Source organism: Bacillus rossius, chromosome 17 (assembly GCF_032445375.1).
Source record: "Bacillus rossius redtenbacheri isolate Brsri chromosome 17, Brsri_v3, whole genome shotgun sequence".
NCBI lineage: Eukaryota > Metazoa > Arthropoda > Insecta > Phasmatodea > Bacillidae > Bacillus > Bacillus rossius.
The window spans coordinates 31,514,361-31,534,381 of record NC_086344.1 but is presented as its reverse complement, the minus strand read 5'-3'; the positions used below and the strand labels follow the sequence as shown (position 1 = coordinate 31,534,381).

General features: G+C 41.6%; 1 protein-coding gene across 1 annotated transcript in view; it reads right to left on the bottom strand.

Annotated features, from left to right (window-relative positions):
- Window positions 1-17,639, bottom strand: part of LOC134540888 (fat-like cadherin-related tumor suppressor homolog) — an 898,605-nt gene extending 880,966 nt beyond the window's left edge. Inside the window, 1 exon segment of the mRNA XM_063383917.1 lies at window positions 17,244-17,639. The gene's annotated coding sequence lies outside the window, so the exon portion shown is untranslated.
- Window positions 17,640-20,021: the final 2,382 nt, after the last annotated feature.

Genomic DNA, 20,021 nt, shown 5'->3' with positions numbered 1-20,021 from the left:
CAACAGGAATAATTAGCCAGTGTGGAAGTATGGAAGTATGCAAGTATGCTTCCCCCCACACCGTATCTAAGTATTACCCCCATGCGATCGGAAATTTACGTAACGCTCTCCCTCCCCCCCCCCTCAGCAAAGAAGTTTCAATTCAAAATTCCTGACTTTTCCCTAACGTGTGCGAATATCCCCTGAATTTTCCCGTTTTTTCCCCAGTTCTACAGAAAAAAAATCGCATGCCGCAAGTAAGCGATATTTCGTGCGGTTGAGATAGGTCAAATGACACATTTACAGATTTAAGAATTGAATTTTAGATCCGGGATTGAGGAAAAGTGGATTCAACCCTGCACTACTTTTTTTTAGTGAGGAGGAGTAGCGGTGCGCTTGTTTGCTCATGTGCAGGTTTTCCCTCTCGATGTCTACTCCTGGAACTGGAACGAGCCACAACAGGAATTGGGACACCCCTGTTGCAAGCGAAGAACGCCGTCACAAAGGCGCTCAGCAAACTTTACGGGCCTCGGAGAAGGAAGAGGAGGAGAAAAGAGGGGAAGAAGCAGTTTAGCGCTCGCACAAAAGACGACAAGACATTGAAGAGGAGGGGGGAGGGGGGAGAATCATGTCCCCGCTGAAAAGAAAAGGGAGGGGAGGGGAGAGAGTGCGTCCTTTCATTTGGTACCGCCCTAAACAGCGTATTTCAGAGCACGTCACAGATTCATGCCGCGAGACAAGACACCGGGGGAAATTTTTGACTTGTCAGAGGCTTCCTAAAATCAAGTTCATCGAAGCACGCCTTTCTCTACTGTCTCTGATCGGCGTTTTTTTTACCAGAAACTCAACTTGCACCCGGACAATCGAAAATCCGGATTTCCCGGTTAATATGGGTAATGAGTAGAGACCGGAAAAATTCGCGGGTTCAATGACCTTTAGGATAGACTCCAATATCCTTTACACACTCGGGCAAATGCCAACTGTTCATTGGCTGCTGACTTGTGAGTCGTCTCGACTGGGTGGCCTGTGATTCGACACTTCTATGAGTGAGGGTCTCTAATTGGCCCTCAGTCCTCCAGATTAACAGTGAACCAATGACAGAAGCAGCACTAAGGTATAATTATTTTAATTTTAGCATAGCACGTAATGAACCCAGGTCTCAGGTAATGAAAAAAATTAAACTTTCAAATAAGCAGATTTACCGTTTACTAAGATAAAAACTATGATTTGTAACAAAGTGTCATAGTATACATGTCCTATACCTATTGTAAACAGTTAATTAAAAATACCAAAAATAACTTTCCACGACCTCTTTTTACAAATAAAGTTAAATAAATTAATAAATAATTATCGTGACAAAACTAAATCATAAGCAAGTGATGTAATTTCTCAGTTTAATGAAGGGTTCATATTGCATAAGGCCTTGTATTTTTGGCTAAATATTTCCAGACCAGCTGTGTATTAAAAATTTGTCTGTCTTCGTGGTTGGCTAGATTTATTCCAGGTGTATGTATGCTGTCAGCACACCAATCACAGCCATCCAGTGAGGAAGCAAACGCGTCCTGAATGGCCCAGTCAAATATGGCAAAGGCCTATCTTGCAGATGGCCGCCAATCACAAGGGAAAAAATTGCTAGCGCAGGCATACATGATCGTAGTCTAATGAGCGAACAAATTTTTTCTAGCGAAAAAAAATACATGCTCCCAGCCCCGAGGACAAATTACTTATTTAATTTTTAAAAAAAGTAGAATAATTAATTTTATGTTTCCATTTACAAATGTGTAAAAACAATTTCATCGTTTTTCCTTTAAAAGATTAATGGATTTGATACTCTAATGTTATGCATCGGCGCATAATTTTGAGGAAATTCTATTACTTTCATAATAGGAAATAATTTAATTCGCGCCTATTTTTTTTTTTTTTCTGTCCAGACCTCTTTGCTCTTTCATGATACGTCAGAGGAGCGAGGAAATGTTTCCCAAATCGACGCACCATGTTTGAAGGGAGAATATTTATTCTTTGTGAAGTATATTCCACCGGAGGAAAAAAAAAATGTACCTCCCCCATCCACACATTTTTTTCTGACGGAGCAGTTTGAGAACAGGCGCTGGAAGCATTCACGCTTTTCCAATACAGCGTTGGAGAGTCTCTCTCTACATGCACATTTCTTTTGAACCACATGGAAAAATTTTTTAATAATTTCCTTTCAAGTGTATTCGCTTTCTCAGATTTGAAAATGTACTGAAAACAGATCTACTTTCCATTCGTTCGAGCGTTTCACGTATCATTAGCGATTGTAAAAGTGTGCAGGTTCAAAGACCTCCAGGATAGACTACATATTCTACACATTCCGGAAAAAATGTAAACCTGTTCGTTGGTTGCCGAATTGTGTGACGTATCAACCGGGTAGCCTGCGATTCGAAATTTAATTCGGTTGAATTTTTCTCATTTGGCATGATGACTAGAGACCGGAAAAATTCGCGGATTCATTTCACTAAAGCCTGGAAATTCATATAGTTACACCTCAGTGCTGCTTCTGCTATTGGCTCACAACTCACCTGGATGACTCCGGGCCAGTGAGAAACACTCAACCGAAGCTGTGTCAAATTCACAGGCCGGTACATTGGGACACCTTCACAAGACAGCAGCCAATGAGAGGGCGACATTTGACCGGGTGTACGTAGAACAATAAAGTTCATCCTAGAGGTCATTGAACCCGCGAATTTTTCCTGTCCCTGGTTACGTATCTACTATGAATAGGGACCGGAAAAATTTGCGGATTCAATGACCTCTCGGATAGCCTCCATTATCTTCTGCATTTCTCAAGTAAACACGCGTGTTCACATTGGGTACTAAATTGTGAGGCGTCTCCACTGGGTAGCTTGTGATTCGAAGCTTCTTTGGTCGATAGTCTCTCATTGGCCAAGAGAACTCCAGTTAAACTGCGAGCCAATAGCAGAACCAGCAGAATTGTACACGTGTTTGAATTTCATCCTATCACGAAATGTATCCGCGAATTTTTCCGGTCTCTAACTATGAACGTGAATGACAGTCCGTATGCTGGTAAAAGCGCAGTCGTCAGTGTGCAACGAGCTCAGAGTGTAGGCGCTGCCTAGTGACAGTGCCTCCCCCCCACCCGGGTCACTTACCACGTCATGATCAGGGGGGGGGGGGGGAGAGGAGGTGGCCAAGGGGGAATACGATCGCTTCGCTGACGTCAGATCGCGCAGAGTCGAGCTAATACCTCAAACCACGCGGATTCTTGCGCCAACAGCGAGAATCAGGGAAAAGGGTGGGGGGAAGTGGGGTGTGTGACGATGCGAATATGCGTTACAGTCAGCCAGAGAGGACACGAACACACACAAACACACACACACGATCAGTTCAAATCAAAAGTACTTTTCAGCCCTCATCAAACTCTTAAATAATGCTTTTCGTAAACATACCTCACTCGGATATCTCGAGTAGTTTTGAAATCGCGTTGTTTTTTTTCCTGTGGTTATTTTAAAGTAAAATATTTTTATAAATAAAGCTTAGTTTTGGAAATATAAAATAGTAACCATAATTTTACCCTGTATTTTCGGTTAAATAACATTCTAAAAAAAGAGTGTAGGTAAGAAATAACCATGCAATTATAATGTAGCACGTGACTGTAAAATTTAGGAGGAGGTGGGGGGTTGGGGTGGCTCCGACCCTGAGTTCAGGGCCCGTATTCGAATGTGGGGGCCATGGCCCCCCCCCCCCCAATTCATTCTACATCGACTAGCACAGGAATGTGCAGGCGAACGAACTAGGGTCGAGAACACCCAGCAACACGTGAGCGCGCGAGGCGACAGGTTAACAGCAAGTTGATTTATCGGCTTGTTGGGTTTTTTTTTGGTTTGTTTGTTTTTCCTCGGGGGAACGAAATAAAGAAAACAAAAAAAAACACGCGGTAAACGACGTCATCCCTGCGGGTTCGCCAGACGCTTAACTCATTGGCAGGGGCCATGCTGCATATTCCGCGAAAAGACTCAGATTTTCATTAGCTGAAAGTTAAAAAAAAAAAGTGGGTTGTCTGTAAAGTCTGTTTACGGACGATAATTTTACGTGATAACGTCATAAAAAAACATTGTTGAAAAATTTCATACTTTTTTTTTTAATTTTCAAAATATTATTTACACTTTTTTTGCAAATTGAATTTAAATAATTTGTTTAAATATAATCACGAACAATTAGTTAAAAAGCCCGCCTTAACCTGTTTGATATTATAGAAGATTTTCTCGCACGGTGTTTGGCCAGTTCTTGCACTCTCGGCTCAGGCGGAACGTGACAAGGAGTCATGCTTTTTTCCGTGCGTGCAGCCGGCGTTCATCGATTTATAAGACGTTATCACGTCAAAATAAAATGAAAAATGGGGTGTGGCTTTGTTATGGACACGGCCGTGTGTTGTACGTGAATACGTGTACGTAAAAAGAAATATGTTCTATACAAAATATAAAATATGCTATTTTATGTCTGTTATAATCACGTTTGAACAATAAGAAGTCTCATTTGCTTCCGCGCTGAAATCACAGTGATCGTCGTTGTACCAATCGGGACAAGTGCCTGGAAGAAACTCGCCTAATCACGAAACGCGTCTATGTCTGTGTGTCCTTTCACGCAGAAACGGAGCAACGGATCAACGTGATTTTTGACGTGAACACTTCTTTAAAATTGCTTCCACAGTGGGAGGCAATTTAAAAAACGAATGATAACAAAATCGGGGGATACAGTTTGGTGTTGCAGCTGCATATCTATCATCTCCATCCAAAATTTAATCACACCACTGGATAGCTGAAGGATCAAAGAATTAGTAACGCTATGTGAGGACTGTGACGCATCACGCGCGGTGGAGGGGGAAGCGCCGCCATTTTGAGGTCATTTTGTTGCGTTTTGAGATTTCCATTTAGTATAACTTTTGACTCGGAGAAGCTACGACGTTCGTTCGAGTTTCAATCGTCAGCTCTCGTTAAAATCTATCGATTGCATAACGCCAGGTAATACCTGTATTTATTTAACGTTTACCAGAAATTTAGATGTATCCTGTATACCATTTTTGTCGTACGTGTCGCATCACAGACCTATAATTATTAATAGTTATAACACGGTAAGTAATTTGTCCACTTGATTTCTTTCCCGAACCCAACGAACGGAAATAGTTGCTATCATAAACAAAACATGGCTAACGGAAGGACTTCTTAGTGTTCAAACACGATAACATACATAAAATAGCGTGTTTTATATTTTGTATGGAAAATATTGCATGTTAGGTACGCGAATTCAAGATACAACACACGGCCGTGTCCATAACTAGAGACCGGAAAAATTCGCGGTTTCATTTCGCAATAGGCTAGAATCCAAATGTGGTTAACTTTTTGCTGCTTCAGTGATTGGATTGCAGGTTGTCTGAAGGACAATGAAGCCAATGAATAATCCTCAACGAAATAAGAATCGAATCAAAAGCATTCTAGTTAACAGGTGTCACGAGTCAGTAGCCAATGAGCAGATGTAATTTGCCCGAGTGCATAGAGGATCTTGGGAGTCTATCCTGTAGGTCGCTGAATTCGGGAATTTTTCCGGTCCCTATCCATGACACAGTCACACCCCCCAAGTAGATGCACAGTCCATGTGATCGGAAGCAACAGCGATATGAAGAGCGAGGTGATGCCGGGGGAAAGATGAGAGATGTACACGGGCTCTGGTCCAGCAGGGAGGCTGCGACGACAGACGGCGCTCGCCTGACCCCTGACCCTGCCGGGAGGAGTCACGCCCTTGATAACGCAGGGCAAAAGGAGGGGAGGAAGTGGGAGTGGAGGGGATGACACGGGGGTAGGGGAGGTCGACCGCATGTTGGTTGTTCTGCCGCGGTCCTGAGAGAGACATCATAGACCTCTGCATGACGTCCCGAAAAACCTTGACGCAAAACTTACGTTTGCTAGTTCCAAACGCAACTATCTAAGCGCCGTATTTTTTTTCTTCTTCATAGTAAACGGAACATAATAAATAGGGGCCGGAAAAATTCGCGAATTCAGTGACCTACAGGATAGACTCCCAAGATCCTCTACGCACTCGGGCAAATTACATCTGCTCATTGGCTACTGACTCGTGACACCTATTAACTAAAATGATTTCGATTCGATACTTATTCCGTTGAGGATTATTCATTGGCTGAGAGTCCTTCAGACAACCTGTAATCCAATCACTGAAGCAGCGAAAATTTAAACGCATCTGGATTCTAGCCTATCGCGAAATGAAACCGCGAATTTTTCCGGTCTCTAATAATAATAATAGTTCATGTAAAATTTCGAGATTTTTGCAGATTTGTAAATTTACTGCTCGCAGTAATATTGGGTTCGGATTCTTACCCCGAGCATTTACGTTTCTTTTTTTTTGTCCCTGTAGAGGTACCTCCAGTAGTTATCTGTAAGCCGTTCCCTGAATAGTTTCCCAGTATTGACTTGCGCACGTAATAGGCAGGGCCATGCATGTTTCGCGAAAAAAAAAGATTCCGACACTAGTTGAAAGTCAGAACCTGAAACTATAATGACCTAAGTCCACCTGCGTCCAGAGAGGCGCGCGGCGTTTCCAAGAGTCCAAGCGAAAACAAGCGATGCCCCCCGGGGCAACGAGACCATTAAAAAAAAAAAAAAACTACGTGACCACGAGAAAGAGAGGGGCAGTGGAAATAAAAAAAAGAGGGAAAGAGGAGAGGAAACGCAGAATGAAAAATGCCAAAGGTCGAGCGAACCTCCCGTGTACGCCATTCAACACATCCTTCCCCCCCTCCTCCCCCCACCCCCTTGACAAGGGTAACAGACCCGCCTAGAGGCTAGCGCTCTCTCCCGTCGTCGCTTCTGAACTAAAACGCGCGCGTTGGTGCGCACACTGTAGAGCTCCGAAGAGTATTCGAAACACCAACATTCGATGTCGGCGAAACGATCCCACGTTCGATTTTTTTTTTCCCGTTCAAAATCGATTCTCATCTTCAAATATTCGTTACAAGAGGGACTCATTCACAAAAAAATATATATATAATTAATGAAAAGAGTGTAACATGTACGGAGCAAACGCATTTATAAACAAATTTGCATTTGTTTTACGGCAATTAGTACGTACCTACATTCTTTTTGACATGTATAAAAATAATCTGTGATTTTGATTAAAAATCATTATTAAAGTCCTATATTTTCATGTATATATAGGTAGGCTATGATCAGTTTAATCAATAAAATAAGCTATGCAACTGAAAATTTTAATAGTTTAAGAAAATGTATTTCCAAGACTTTTAATTTTGCTTTTGATGTCACTCTACCATATATTTTTTTTACTGCAATTTTTTTATAATTTTTTTCTCGGACTCGTTTGAAGTGTAAATAAATTATTTTATATTCGTGAATATTTCCATCTCTTGTGGACTGGAATAATTCGCTGGTTTCGTGACCTTCAGAATTGACTCCAGGATACACTGCACACTCGGGCGAACGTCGCCTGTTCATTGGCTGCTGGCTCGTGAGACGTCTCAAAACGGGTTGACTCGTGATTCGATATTTCTCCAGCCGAGGGTCTCTGAAAGGTCTCTTCTCTAACTGCTCCACAGTACCACAGTCCTCCAGATAAACAGTGAACTAATGTCAGGATCAGCACGAGGGTATAATCGACCGAGCGAAGTAAATTAATTCTCCCTAACCAACTAGAGCCATCAGCGTTTGTATGCATGATATGCTCGTGTGTGACCTTGTTCGACGACAAACTTTCGAACTGCTGATTGGATCTGCATAAAATATTGTAAGGCATACAGGTTTGGCCAACGGAATTTTTAAGCTCACGCATGAGCAAAAACGGTAGAGTATTTTTTTTATATAAATACATACACACAAAAAAAAGAATGAAAACAAAAATATTGCTGTCTCCTTTGATACAAATATTATATACGCTGTTCTTTTTAATTTCATAATAACGTAACAACTTTTATATTTATAGTTAAAATACAATACTGGCCCTACTGCTAAGGCTCGCACGTGTTGTTGGGTTGGTTGTGGGTTTTTAAGTTGGGGAGGGTTTTTTTATATACTTATATTATGTAAACGGGCATTTTCACTTTAAAGAATGAGGTTGGTGTAAAATTACTGTGTATGTTACCTGTAATATAGATATGGCGGTTTACTTGATACCAGCTGCAAACTTGATCCTGTGTTTCTCAGTTATCCTTGGGAATTTACCGTAGCCGAGGCTGGTATCAAAAAGACAAGAATGTTTAATGTCAGTATGTTACGGTCAGGGCGAAGAGTGTTTCCAACCTAATTGGTAGGGACCGGAAAAATTCGCGGGTTCAATGACCTCCAGGATGAACTCCACAATTCTACGTACACTCAGTCAAATGTCACCCACTCATTGGCTGCTGTCTTGTGAGACGTCCTAACGTAGCAGCCTGTGATTTGATAAAGCTTTGGTCGGGTGTTTCTCATTGGCCCAGAGTCATCCAGGTGAGTTGTGAGCCAATAGCAGAGGCAGCACTGAGGTATAACTATTTGTATTTTAGCCTATCGCGAGATGAATTCGCGAATTTTTCCGGTCTCTACTAATTGGTTTTTCCTTTAAAAGTGAACATTGTTCAATATTTTTTAACTATTAATTTTTTCCTTTAAATTCTGGTACATTTGCGTACCCGAGCGGATAAACTCGGGTACCGGGTACAAACACAGTAGTTTGGGTACGTGTATCGGAATTCGGGTACGTCTGGCAACACTGCAGGGGACTGAGGAAGATTGACGTCATCGAAATCATAAACTTGCCGCTACGTAACCTTCGCTACGGGCGCCCGGAACGTGACCCAAGAAACTTAAACATACGCAGACAATCCAGAGACTAGGAATTATTTTATTGAAATGTCTTTCAAGGCCAAATATATTTAGTCACGAAGTTGCAATGTTAGAAGCATAACCATCCAGTTGGTTTGTTGATGAAGGCCCAGAAAAATATTGTCTCCTTTTGTCAACCACCCTGTAATTTTAATAAAGTTGTCAAGCCTGATAGCGGGCTTGAAACCAGGGACGTAACTAAAGGGGAGCAGATGGGGTTTAAGCACCAAGCGCCACGTTTGGGGGTGGGGGGGGGGGGGCGTAAATTGGGGAGTAATTTTTTACAATACTTAAATATAGTAGCGTAAGAACACAAAAAAAAATGTTGGAGGGCAGATGAACTTAAATATTTGTATTGAAATATACATACCTACATGTATATGGTCTAATATTTAAAAACTGTTTTTTTTTAAGGATACTATACAACTTGAGGTGAATTAAAAATGAAATGACTGCAATTAAATCTATTTATTTACCAATCAAGTTGAGTAAAAAAATATATATTTGGAATAGTGGAATAAATACGTGGTGGCGTTTTGTGCTGTCGTCCGGAAAGGTTTTTGTTTGTTCGGTTGAAGGGGAAAAAAACAAAAAAGAGGGGGGGGGGGGGTAAACGAGACGAGTTCTCGCAACCGTATGGAAAAATAGTGAAGTTACGTCCCCCTGCGTAAAAACATACGGACACAGGGGGGGGGGGGGGGGATGAGAACAAGCAGGCATCGCGGACCAACACAACGACACGACATCGCGGACGAGCGCAGACTAGATGATGTGCGAGAGAGCGTGTGCAGGTGACAAGAGCGTGTTCTCTCGCCGAGCGTGTACGCTCCGAGGAGCAGAGCGTGAGCGTGTGCGCGCCGGTCACAGCCAGAGATTAGAGCAGGGCCGGATTAACTGCCTGTGGGCCCCTAGGCTGTCTGTGGTGCGGGCCCTCTCTAAGGGGAAGGGTGGGGCGGTATATTCAGTATCTCTTGCCCGGGTCTGGGTGGGTAGCTTATTTTAATTGACCTACAAAACTCATATATTTTTTTTATCAATTTTCTTTTTGAAAAAAAAAATTAGTTTATTACTAAACTAGACAATTTAACCAAACATTATTTAGAGGTTAAGGAATTAAGTGACCACCAAAACCAATGAAAATAATCGAAAATTATTAATGCAGAAGAGTTTTTAGTTCGGCGCAATTAATGAACACAAAACAACTGGACACTATGTCGACGCGTATTTTAAGAATATAAGAAGATCCACATTGCAGTATAATTTTTTTTTTTTCGTGTCGTGTGGTGCGGGCCCTCATTTGTGGTGCGGGCCCATAGGCTACAGCCTAGATAGCCTGCGCGTAAATACGGCCCTGGATTAGAGAAAGTTACAGATGGAGCATAAACACAGTTTGTAAGTATCTCTGCTGAAGCCAGGGGACGTAAGGGGGAAGCAGGTCGCCGCCATGTTGTGACATGAAGAAAATCGCAATTTTCTCATAAGTGATGTATGTATGTATGATGGTGGAGAAGTGCATGAATATTAAACAAATAAAGACTGTTGGCTCGAGAAAAATGATTGTAGTAAACTACATTTCTATATATGTACTATATAAACAAATGGCCGCCATCTTCTTACGTGAACAAACTGGCCACAGTGCTCAGAGCTTATGTATGCTCCATCTGTAACTTTCTCTAATCTCTGGTCATAAAGGACGTGATTCACGCCGCGCTTGTTCTACCGAACAGGTTTCCGCAGGTCTCTCAGCGAGAAGCGGAGCTCTGACACGACGGAGAAGAAAAAAATTGCATTTACCCTTTTCCCGTGAATAAACGTACCGACCAAAAATAAACACCACATTACTTTCAAGAGCTTTATTTTGGGATATAACAATTTTCTGTCGTTTGATTTTAAACATTTTGACATCGTTAAAACATAGTCTATAATTAGAGACCGGAGGAAAAATTCGCGGATTCATTTCACGACAGCCTAAAATTCATATAGTTACACCTCAGTGCTGCCTCTGCTATTGGCTCAAAACTCTCCTGGATGACTCCGGGCCAGTGAGAAACACTCAACCGAAGCACAGGCCGCTACATTGGGACACCTTCACAAGACAGCAGCCAATGAGAGGGTGACATTTGACCGAGTGTACCTAGAACTATTAAGTTCATTATAGAGGTCATTGAACCCGCGAATTTTTCCGGTCCCTATCTATTATTTAAGGAAAACGTATGAACTCACTAGCGTTTAGTATTTACGGGACCCGCCTGCCTGTAAAGCTTCAGAGGGGAAAAAATCCACGCGGTTTCAAAACTGCTCGAGATATCAAAAGTGGTGTCTTAGAAAAAAAAATATTTGAGGGCGGATGAGTAGTTATGTTTGTAAACTGTAATGTTAGAAGTGTTAAAATGGTCCAAAACGCGTTTTTTTTTTCCCCTGAGTATTTTTTTTTTATGTATGAGACACTCCAAAAAAATAAAATATTCTTGAAACCACTTAAGGGACTTGCATTACACTTTCATCTTCATTTCTCCGCCGTGTAATGTCACGGTCGCCGCTCGATGCACGACGAGAAGACTGCGCACCAGTCCAGAGGAGACACCGCGCTAGAAGCACCAGCGAGCGTCGCGCTTATCATCCCGCCTCGCCAGCACAGATAAGCCCCTGACTAGGCGATAAGGGGGGGGGGGGGAAAAAAACTACCGTCGTTCCTCAAGCCTTGCCGCCGATGCGCGACACCACGCAGAAGGAAGCGAGATGGAAAGATTGTGTGATGACGTGACCCAGCGTGTGGAGAAAGGGAGGAAAGGGAAAGGGGGGGGGGGGGTACAAGATGAGAAGCCTCCCACGCTGTGTCGCCGACTCAGAATCCCTGCAGGTGCGGAAATAAAGGAGCCGGTCGGAGGGGAGGGATGACGTAATTCCCCTCAGACGACTCCACCGCCGGACTACAAATTCTCGCAACTGGCGCGCGCACCTCGCTCGCGGAATATCCCCGGGCACGCCCGAGAGGACTTCGCCCCTCTTTCTACGTGGCCCCACCCAACCCAACCCCTGCCCGGAACAAGTAGAGGGACAGGAACACCTCACCGCTGGCGACACGCCCGGCCAGAAAGAGAGAGAGAGAGAGAGAGAGAGAGAGAGAGAGAGTTTGCCTCATCGCGAAGCTGCGACATGACAAACCAGCGCACCATCATCCCGCCAAGAATATCTTCAGTGGGACTGAGAGAGACACACACAGAGAGTAAGAGAGTGAGACACAGGAACAGAGAGAGAGACACAGTGACAGAGAGAGTCGGAGAGATATACAAAAAGAGAGAGGGAGAGGGAGGAACCGAAATACGCTATCTTCGTTTCAACCGGTTCCAAGGCCATAACTAGGGACCGGAAAAATTCGCGGGTTCATTTCGTGTTATGCTAAAATTCAAATAATTATACCTTAGTGCTGCTTCTGTCATTGGTTCACTGTTAATCTGGAGGACTGAGGGCCAATTAGAGACCCTCACTCAAAGAAGTGTCGAATCACAGGCCACCCAGTCGAGACGACTCACAAGTCGGCAGCCAATGAACAGTTGGCATTTGCCCGAGTGTGTAGAGGATATTGGAGTCTATCCTGGAGGTCACTGAACCCGCGAATTTTTCCGGTCTCTAGCCATAACAATATCTGATCGTACAATATTGCACAGTCTCCGTCGAGAAAGTAAAGTATTAATATTGAACTGGGGGGAGGGGGGGGGGGGGGAAAGCAGAGACGCCTCACAAGTCGAGAAGCTAATGATTAGGGACTGGAAAAATTCGCGGTTTCAACGGTTTCAACGACCACTAGGACAGACTCCACGATTCTCCATGTACTCGGGCAACTTATCACCTGGTCATTGGCTACCGACTTGGGACACCTGTTTACTGCGATTCTTATGATTCGATACTTCTTTTGTTGAGTGTTTGCCATTGGCTCAGAGTCCTTAAGGTAAATTGTGGTCCAATCACTGACGCAGCATTAAGCTAAACGAGTTTGGATACCAGCCTGTCTCCAAAGGAATCCGCGAATTTTTCCGGTCTCTACTAATGATCACGTGGTGATGCTTGCTCGAGTACGCAGAGGTTCGTAGAGTCCAACCAGGAGGTCATTAATCCCACGATTTTTTTTCCAGGCCTTATCTCTTCCCTCCCCACCTTCTTTAATAACCACGAGACATTAAACTGCCTTATCTTTATTTACTATTATTTTGCAAAATGTCTTCACAATCCACTGTGTTCATCTCAGCTGCGAAATATTTCTGACTAGTTCCTTCCAAGGAATTCTCTGTGCGGCTAATGCATTTGACTTTTGAAATCAGCCTATTTTGGGTTGTTCTCTGTGTGTTATTGAAGTTTCTCTATGACATACAGTATAAAACCAAAATTGGGTTTGCCTTAAAAAAAAAAAAAAAAAAAAAAAAAAATCTTACCAACTGTAGAGAAATTTTTTAAAATGTATTACAACCTAATTCATTAATTAATTTAATAATCATTACTTTCTGTCTAGTTGTAGTTGACTCCGGACTAGACTTATACTTGACTGTACAGAATCAAGTTTTTTTTAAAGTCATGAACGTCGTTAGCAAGGTCACGTCTTTTGGCGGATCACGAAGGATTGGGTAACCACTTGTTTCTCGTCTTTCATAACTGGCTGCAGGATCGTTAAGTGAGCGTCGACGCCATTGCCGTCCACTCATTAGCAGGGCCTGGTAAGTAGAGACCGGAAAAATTCGCGGGTTCAATGACCTCCAGGATAGACTCCAATATCCTTTACACACTCGGGCAAATGCCAACTGTTCATTGGCTGCTGACTTGTAAGTCGTCTCGACTGGGTGGCCTGTGATTCGACACTTCTATGAGTGAGGGTCTCTAATTGGCCCTCAGTCCTCCAGATTAACAGTGAACCAATGACAGAAGCAGAACTAAGGTATAATTATTTGAATTTTAGCATAACACGAAATGAACCCGCGATTTTTTCAGGTCTCTACTGGTAAGAACTCACGGGATTCGATGACGACCACGATGTACTCCACAGTCCAACACATATTAGGGTATAGTGTCACATGTTCATTGGTTGCCGAATTGTGTGACGTCTCAAACCGGGTAGCCCGTGATTTACAAATTTTCTTTCGTTTGAGCGTATCGTCATTGGCCCGGAGTACGTACTCAATACAAACTGCGAGCCAATAGCAGAAGTAGCACTACCACGCAATGAATTCGCGAATTTTTATTTCTTTTTCGGGGTGCATACTAATCCTTATATTTCCTTTCAGTTGCATGATATTTTGCAAGGGTAACCAGCACAAAGGTAAAAAATAAAAAATATATATTTCATGCTCACAGAATAATATAAAAAAATTTCAACTTACCACTACGTGAAACCTGTTACTTTCATCTGTTGGTTGTTGCAATATCCTTCATCAAGAGCGCTCCAAAAAAAATTCATGCTGTTAGCAATTTTTTTTTCAACAGTGGGGGGATTTAATTAAACGAGCAAACAGCATGAGCTTCCCAGACATTAGTAACCACTTTCGAAAAAAAAAGAAAGAAGAAAAAAAGGGGAATGAAATTAGGCGGCGCCTTTGTCGGCAAAGCCACTTACAGGCTGGCATTTGTTCGTTTGTTTGTTTGTTTCTCCCCCCCCCCCCCCCCCCCCACCAGCCCGCAAAGCCGCTGCGTCAAGCGATGAGCTGTGAACACGGGCCACGGTACTTCGGCAATGCCTGCGTTCCGAACCAGCCGCGAAAACAACACCAGGGGGTTCACGAATATCTGGTGAACAAATTTCAGGACAATTTAAATGAACTTTCCTTGTCAACTTTTTTGTCTCACTTAATCATGTGTGGGTGTATACACACATACATACATACATACGCACACACGTATACAAATACAGATACATACATACACACTACGGACCGGACAAATTGGCGGGTTCAATGACTTGTAGGATGAACTTTATAGTTCTACGTACACTCGGTCAAATGTCACCCTCTCATTGGCTGCTGTCTTGTGAAGGTGTCCCAATGTAGCAGCCTGTGATTCGAAACAGCTTCGGTTGAGTGTTTCTCACTGGCCCGGAGTCGTCCAGGTGAGTTGTGAGCCAATAGCAGAGGCAGCGCTGAGGTATAACTATATGAATTTTAGGCTGTCGTTAAATGAATCCGCAAATTTTTCCGGTCTCTAAGCATCACAATACAAGCCAGCGCACACACAGGCCCGTGTGCCGTACCTATCCCACAAGACACGCACCCCCGCCCGTTGATCCAAGTGATTCTAACAAAACTGCGAGGGTGCACCTTGACTTACTATGCACTGAGCGAGTCATAGAAACCTAGGATTCTGGTCTCGCACTGGCATTCTTGCAGTCAGGCGTTGTCTTACAGCGTCACAGTCAGAGTGTGACTGGAAGTCTCCCAACAGGAGTCAGAGACTGGCACTCTACATGTAGCCTCACTCGCCGTTTCACAAACAGCAACACTTTCATAATATTTTTCTTTATGTGTGTTTAATAAGTGCATTTGAATTTCTCATCAAAAGATAGCGCTAGTAAGTTCATGAAAATTTTTTTTTTTGTGGTTTTAATTTCTAATTTGATTTATTAACTTCGCAAAGTAAGTAAATATTCCATTGAAAGCTGAAAAATCAATTTTGATTACGTGAGTACGTCGTTATAATTCATTAAAAATTTATTGAATAAGACAATTCACACGCAAAGTAGAATTTCAAGAGTATCTTCATTATTGTCAAATTATTTTAATATTAATTTGCACACTATTAAAAGAGATTTGATTTTTAATAAAAAATTCCATGTACGTATACTAATTTTAATTTATCAGGTTTGTTATATTCATCATTTTTAAAAGGGAGCCTAAGGCGCCTTACAACTAACTAGTTCAAAGTAAGATTATAAAAAAAAAATTAAATTCAGCTCTGTCACGTATACAGGTGAATAAGTTTGTTGAACTCAACCGTAGAGTCTCTCCTCGCGTAAACTCTCGGTTACGTAATAATCTATATTCTACTTTCACGCGGTAACATGGCTGACCTGTGTGTCGCTTTTCTTTACGTCTGCCGCACGGGTCTTGAAGTCATGACAACGCCCGTTCTTTTCTTTCTGACACCGTAAAAGAACAGTCAAATGCCCGTCAAATTCATTTAAAAAAAATATAAAAAAACAAGCAGGCAAGTCGAGCTGCTTTTTCTTTCTTCCGAAAGCTAGCTTTTGCAAAAACGTAAGGATGACGTGACCCTATTTTGCCCAAAAAAAATAATAACTACAGGACTAACTTATTTTGGCCCACATGAATAATTAAAAATATGTATCTAGATAAGTGGCACAATACCTTTTTCATAACTATTTTGGCCAGCATGAATATTTAAGAATACGTATCTATGATTAATGCCATAATACTTTCGTAACTACGGTAACACAGGCATAATTATGTTACATATAACCGTTATATATTATTCAGCAGAGCCTCTATCTAAACTGTGTTTTCCAATAATTTTTTTTTAAGATGGCGATGTGATACTTCAAGAGTTTAACCATTTTAACATGTGGTTAGGTTGTGTTTTCATATTAAGAATACTGTGCTATCGTGAGAAATGTCGGTTGGGTTACGTTATAAATACCAGCATTATATTACTAAATTACTAACATAACAACTTAATTGTTTTTTTTTCTTATATCAACCATGTTCAAAACGAAACTGTCAAAACCGTTATGAAAAATAAGTAGGCTAACTCCGTACGTTGAAGTTTGCTTGCTTTCCTATTGGAAGGTTCGAACTCCAACATTGAAAAGAACAAAATTCGAAAAATTGATCGAAAACATGACCTTGGATTAAGCGGGGCCCCACCCTTATATTACCTACTTAGCCTACCGTAAGATACGGAAAACTGTGGTTAAATCCAATAAAATGTCCATTAGAAATCTTGTTTGCACTGCGTAGAAACGAACCGTAACTAGAAAGAAGTAACTCAGTTTAAAAAAAAAAAAGTAGTAAAGCACATTGTGATTGGTCCAGTACAAGATGTACGAAGTAAGCAGACAAATCATAAAGAACTATAAATGAGATGAGTATACGTTAAATGCACAAAACCCAAACGGAAACTTTAAGCAACGCTGTATACTTTCTGCCTTACGTACACGCATAGAAAATTCGGCATATATCTTTTTTTTTTTTAAATAAAACTAAACAAATAAAACCATTCATTCAAAAAAGACCGTTGGAGCAAAATGCGTTCCGAAAAGTTTCAAAAATTTAAATTTCGGTGCTTCTTTCGATCACAACAGCATGTATTTTAAAGACAGAAAAACAAAGTAAAAGCGAACTAGGGCCTACCGTCAATTTTTTTTTTTTATTCATTTACTGTACATACCTTCGAGTGCAACAACCGTTGGTGCGTACGATGTTCACGTATTTGCGACGAACAGCGTTATTAAAACAAAAAAAAAAACTTCAATCACGTACCGAAGTAAACACGCACTGACGATTCACTTTTGTTTTAACGTAAACTTTACGTTTTTAACTAATTACGAACTTCCGCGCCGGAGTTGGGTAGGGAATAATATTTTTTTTAAAAAAAGGCTACGCATCAGTATGGTTTAGGGAAGGAAAATAAAAAAAACCGAACGGACGAACGGACATAAACGGGACGCGACAGACAGAGAACGCGCGCGGGACGACGCTAACAGCTCGGCAGCCGGACGCCTACTGAACGAACCGACCAACCAGCGCCCACGGCCGGGTTGCGACCGGCGTGCGTCCCTGCGGCGGCGGGGAGCAACTGAAGGCGGGGCGGCCTCACGCCAACCTGGACGAGTCCATGTGCGGGTCCGCCGCGCCGCGGGGAGGGGTGGAGGGTATATGCAGGTTCAGTCCGCGCCACCTGCACCGCGCGCTGCAGCGCAGCGTCGCCGACGGAAGTCGCAACAAATAAATTTCCAAAAGGAGGGGGGGGCAATATACCTTTTTATAAAGAATCATCGATCCCCCCTATTGAAGCGGCGGGCCCCGGGGGGTCCTCCCCCGGGAAAATGTGTATTCCAAGGTGGAAAATGGTGCTATTTAAGCAGTTTTATTATCTAAAAATTGATTACACAGCACTTTCTTTGCCCCCGTTTGCCCCCACTTCAAGGTTTCAGAGGGAGGATGGGGGGCAAAATACCCTTGCCCCCTCCCCCTGTTGTTGCGCCCCTGGCGATAGGCTAGAATCCAAATGTGTTTAACTTTTTGCTGCTTCAATGATTGGATTACAGGTTGTCTGAACGACTCTCAGCCAATGAATAATCCTCAACGAAATAAGTATCGAATCAAAAGCATTTTATTTAATAGGTGTCACGAGTCAGTAGCCGATGAGCAGATGTAATTTGCCCGAGTGCATAGAGGATCTTGGAGTCTATCCTGTAGGTCACTGAATTCGCGGATTTTTCCGGTCCCTAGAAATATTTAACAATGTCTCATGCAAGAAGGTACAGCGTGGAGCAGAAAGGATGTCATTGGGATGTGGAGGGCCCGAAAACCCGGTTGATTGTCCGAATTTTTGAAGTTACACGTCTTTAGCCGCGTCATGGAAAAACAATGTCAAATGAATTTTTTTTTCAATGAGCGCACACCATGCAACGTAAATTTTCTTAAGATAAAATAAAAGGTTACAAAAAATATAATATATATATATGCTTTTAAATCTTATACTTTAGTTATTGATATTTATTACAGTACTGTTCCATGTAATTAGCACAATTATTTACTTAAGTTATGTTCCAGTATGTATAGTTTATTTCCATTATAAATGTTTACATTAATACTTAAAATTTAAAATGTTAAAATGAATAATTAAATATATAATTAAAATTAATAAATTAGAATCATCTTACTAAATTAAATAATTATTTTTATACACGTGTAGGAATTAATTTTGAATACTAATATTTATTTAGTTTTTTATTTGTTTTATTTTATACTTTATACCCATGGTATTTATAATATCACTCAGTGATTTTATTTTTTTATTTCTATTAACTATTTGCATTTAAATTAAAGTTAGTATATTTTATCACGCCAAGTAGCCTAAGTCTTATCTTCTAACGCGTGTACGAAAGTACACGCACCCATGGTTGTGTTTAGACTGATAGCAAGGCAAATTACAATTCAATAGCTAACAAAATCTATTGGAAACTTTACTAGTCATACAATTCTTTCCCCCCCCCCCCCCCCCACTTTTTTTTTTAGATCACGTTGGCAGTTATGGCCACGGTAACTTTTAGTATTTAGATATTTTTTTTATGTGGGGATTGAAAAATTGTAAATTGCGTAATTCTGAGGGGGGGGGGAATTATTTGTTCGCGGACCCTTAGATTCTATCGGATGTTCTTCCTTATGCTATGAGTGAAAACACGTTAAATGGGTCACTCATCCGTCGTCAATGGATTTTGGCAAACAATGGGAAAGGTGCTTGCTCTATGTGGAAAATTTTTACTCTTCGCGCAAACAATTGTTAATAAATAAAAATATATATAGTTTTAGTAAATTATGTTCTTTATTTTTGTTATTTTTTGTTATAGTATGGCAAAATGGACGATTCCCCCCCCCCCCCCCACAAGAGGAAGGTTGAATTTTGAGGGGGGAAAAAATATATAACTTCAGTTTTGAACAGGTTATGCCCTTATATCCAACTGAAGATTTTAAGAGCATTTCAATATATTGCAATAATAAATTAATTTTGGAAAGTATTTTTTTTCTGGTGTAACCCTGGCAGTGAGTGCATCCGTTTATTTTGAATTTACGAAGTTTTTTTCGTTTATTTGAGGTTAATATTATTCGTTGGAAAGTCCGTAAATATTTATCGCAATTTCTAACAGTGCGTGAACCAAAGACGATGCAGTTGGAAGACGACTAAGTTGGCAACACTGCCCCGCGACGCGATGGGCGTGGAAATAAAACCCGCCTCGTTTCCGGGGCTAAGGCGGGCGTCGGCTTTACGAGCGCCGTGGAAAGAGCCAGAATAATATAAGTCCGCCATCTTTATGAACCTTCCGGCTGGCTGCACCATCTACTATTTCGCCGTAAACGTTTTTATTAAATCCACTATTTCAGATTTAAAGGTTTGTATATAGCAATTATAGCTCACGGATGTGCCTGAAGAACCAACCATACC